The sequence below is a fragment of the Chiloscyllium punctatum genome, chromosome 36 (assembly GCF_047496795.1).
Source record: "Chiloscyllium punctatum isolate Juve2018m chromosome 36, sChiPun1.3, whole genome shotgun sequence".
In the NCBI taxonomy this organism is placed as follows: domain Eukaryota; kingdom Metazoa; phylum Chordata; class Chondrichthyes; order Orectolobiformes; family Hemiscylliidae; genus Chiloscyllium; species Chiloscyllium punctatum.
Window position 1 is genome coordinate 54,772,593 of NC_092774.1, and position 3,826 is coordinate 54,776,418.

Consider the following 3,826-nt stretch of genomic DNA (forward strand, 5'->3'; position numbering starts at 1 on the left):
AGCAACATTCCCGTAAATTGTTTCTCATACAGAAGTCAACATTTCAGTCCTGAAGAAGGGTTAATACCCAAAACGCTGACTACTCCACATCCTGGTGCTACCTGGCTTGCTGTATTCTCCCAATCTCCTGCTTATCGACTTCGGGTTGCAATATGTAGTGGCTCAGTTGTTACCACTGCAGCCTCATCGTGCCGGGGACCCAAGTTTGATCAAAGACTTGGGTGACCCTCTGTGAGGCGTTTGCACATTTTCCCAGTGTCTATGCTGGTTTTCTCTGGGAGATCCTGTCCAAAGATGTTCAGGTCATGTGGATTGGCCATGCATAATTGCCCATAGAGTTAGGTGCATTAGTCAGAGGGAAATGGGTCTGGGCGCGTTACTCTTTGAAGGGTCGGTGTGGACTTGTTTGGACAAATGGCCTGTTTCCACACTGTAGCTAATGTCATCTGCAATTTTTTTGACTCTAACGAATGGCAGAGTAGACACGATAGGCCGAATGGCCTAACTTCTGCTCCGATGGTCTTGCGGTCTTAGGTTTCTCTGGATCATTTCATTGCCAATGTGAAGTCGCGGTCTCAATGAGCAGCAGTGTCCACTCAAAGCAAAGCTCATAGGATCGTAGAACTCCTACAGTGTGGAAACAGGTCCTTCAGCCCAACACATCTGCACTGATCCTCTGAAGAGTAACCCAGTCATATCCATTTTCCTACCCTCCACAAATTGCACACAGACCCCCAAGGGTGGAACTGATCCTGAGTTCCTGGTGCCATGAGGCAACAGTGCTAAGCACTGAGTCACCGTGACGCCCCTGAGCCACTGTGAGGTTGTGGTTGTGGGGAGTGGAGGATGCAATTGCAGTCCAGCAGACAACAAAAACAGCTCACGTGCTCTCCCACTGCACCCACTGTCAGAAGTGACAGGAGGTTCAGTCCATGGGGAGACCCAAGGCAGAACACCAGTAGGATCTGATTGCTGGGAGCGTTGGTGCTCCCGCTGGTGCTTCCCCAGGTGCTTCCGCAAGTTGCAGGGAAACATGAACCACTTCCCACACTCGTGCCAGCTGAAGGGTGTCTCTCTCCTGTGGACACACTGGTGCTTCAGCAGGATGGAGGAGCGGGGAAAGCCCTTCACGCACTCGGGCTGGAAAACGGCTTCTCCCCGGTGTGGACGGATTGGTGGAACAGCAAGGCTGAGGAATTCCTGAAGGCCTTCTTGCACGAAGGGCAACTGATCGACCTCTCCCCCATGTGGATCCACCAGTGGGCCAGTAGGTCAGAGGAAAGAGCAAAGCCCTTCCTGTACTCAGGGCAGAAGAACGACCTCTCCTCAGTGGGACCCACTGGTGGTTCAGCAGGTGGGAAGAACTGCTGAAGGCCAGCTCGCACTCAGGGCAGGAGAACAGCCGTCCCCGGTGTGGACCAACTGATGCATCAGCAGGACAGAGGAATCACGAAAGGCCTTCCCGCACTCAGGGCAGCAGAAGGGCCTCTCCCCTCTGTGGACCCACTGGTGCTTCAGAACCCTTTCAAATTTCACAATATCCTTCTGATTGGAGGGAGACCAGAATTGCACACAATATTCCAAAAGTGGTCCAACTAATGTCCTGTACAGCCACAACATAACTTCCCAACTCCAACACTCAGTCAGAGGATTGGGAAAGTTTTCAAAAGCCACAAAATAAAACAGGAAAGAATGGAAGGACAAACGGAAGTTTTGAAAGTCAGCTTGGAAACATCAATGAGAAATCGGCGGACTGGGTTTATTGGGAACCTGTTCTCCTTAAATATACGATATACCATATGTGTTGTTTTTCTGTCGACGCTAGTTTGAAGTTCCCCATTGACTGTTCGTTCTACTGTGACATCGAGGAATGCCACTTTGTTGGTGTTCTCCTACTCTTCAAACCAGGAGCCCCCCTCAGGCCATAGTCTCACTACTTGGAACACCAATATACAGACTAGTCAAAGGCCTCCACTGAAGACTAAAACACCAAGTCGAAGATTCACGCCATCCAGTTACTCCATCCAAGAATACCTGACTACCAAAGACACCAAGATAGAAGATGATTGAATAATGTAGTCCTTTGACATAACAGACCTGTTCACATCCATTAACATCAACGTGGCCAAAGAAAACTGAACACACTCCTAGAAGAACTAAAAACACAAACACAGCACCAACTTCATCAGCAAAGATAACACTGTCAAGCTCGTGGAACTGTGCCTTACCACCCACTTCATATTCAGTAGCAAGCCCGACAAACAAATCAACGAAATACCCATGAAACCACCAGTATCAGGATTCCTAGCAGAAGCAATGCTGCAGAGACTCGAACAAACAGCCCTTCCGACGATCCAACCCAAACTTTGGGTCCGCTACAGTGATGACACTTTTTTCATCACAAAATGAAACAAATTAGAAGAATCATACAACACCATCAATAATATTCTTTCTGGCATAAAATTCACAAAAGAGGAGAACAACAACAAAGTGCCATTTCTAGATGTCACAGTACAGCGAACAGTCAATGGTAAATTCAGAACACCGTCTACAGGAAAATAACGCACGCGAACCAAGAACTTAACGACAGAAACAATTAACCTGACAGATACAAACCAACCTGCATCACGACACTATTTGAAAGAGCCACGACACGCTGTCGCACCTCGGAACTCTGAAGATCAAAAAACAACTGGACAGCGCATTAAAGAAGAACGGGTAGCCTATAATGGCTCCTGACAATTGCTTCCCTGACCGGGAATCGAACCCAGGCCGCAGCGGTGAGAGCGCCAAATCCTAACCACTAGACCACCAGGGAGCAATGGATGCCAGCTGGTAGCTCTGCTGAAAATTCCTTCGATTCCTGGAACTCTAAACCAGGGCGCAGACTTTCACCTGTGCATCCACCAATGTAATTTTTTGCATCCATTGCTCCCGATGCGATCTCTACAACATTGGGGAGACTGGAGAGTCGAGTCACATCACCGGGACACCCGCACTAATCAACCCCATCGCCCTGTTCCCCAACATTTCAACACCCCTCCCACTCTACCGAGGACATGCAGGTGCTGGGCCTCCTTCAGCGCTGCTTCCTCCCCACCCGACGCCTGGAGGAAGAACACCTCATCTTCCGCCTCCGAACAGTTCAACCCCAGGGCATCAATGTGGACTTCACCAGTTTCCTCATTTCCCCTCCTCCCACCTTACCTCAGTTCCAAACTTCCAGCTCAGCACTGATCTCATGACCTGTCCCACTGGCCAATCTCCCTTCCCACCTGTCGGCTCCACCCTCCTCTCTGACCTGTCACCTCCATCCCCACCATCATTCACCTATTTTATTCTTTGCTACCTTTGGCCCAGCAACCACCCCCCCCCCCCCCCCAATTTATCTCTCCACCTTGGAGGGGTCCTGCCTCTATTCCTGATGAAGGGTCTTTTGCACGAAACGTCGATTTTCCTGCTCCTCGGAAGCTGTTTGACAAGCTGTGCTTTTCCAGCACCACTCTGATCTAAGCTCTGGTTTCCAGCATCTGCAATCCGCACTTTTGCCTACCCAATAAACCCAATGTGACGATTTCACATCAACAAACTGACACAAGCAGAGGCAGCGTCTGCAGAAACCCGAGCCACATTACATTACATTAAAGACATCTGTTAAATGATATCCAGACAACTCAACCCTCTCAGCATCATGGTAGCCCACAAACCTACCAACACACTTAAACAGTGGCTAATGAACCTGAAATACCCGATACAAACAACCAGCAAACGAATGTAATTTACAAAATACGATACAAGGAAATATATACATGAACTCTGCCTCACA

General features: G+C 49.1%; 1 non-coding gene across 1 annotated transcript; it reads right to left on the bottom strand.

Moving 5' to 3' along the window:
- Positions 1-2,746: 2,746 nt before the first annotated feature.
- On the bottom strand, positions 2,747-2,818 carry trnae-cuc (transfer RNA glutamic acid (anticodon CUC)). The gene has a single exon. It is a non-coding gene; the product is annotated as a tRNA-Glu (tRNA).
- Positions 2,819-3,826: the final 1,008 nt, after the last annotated feature.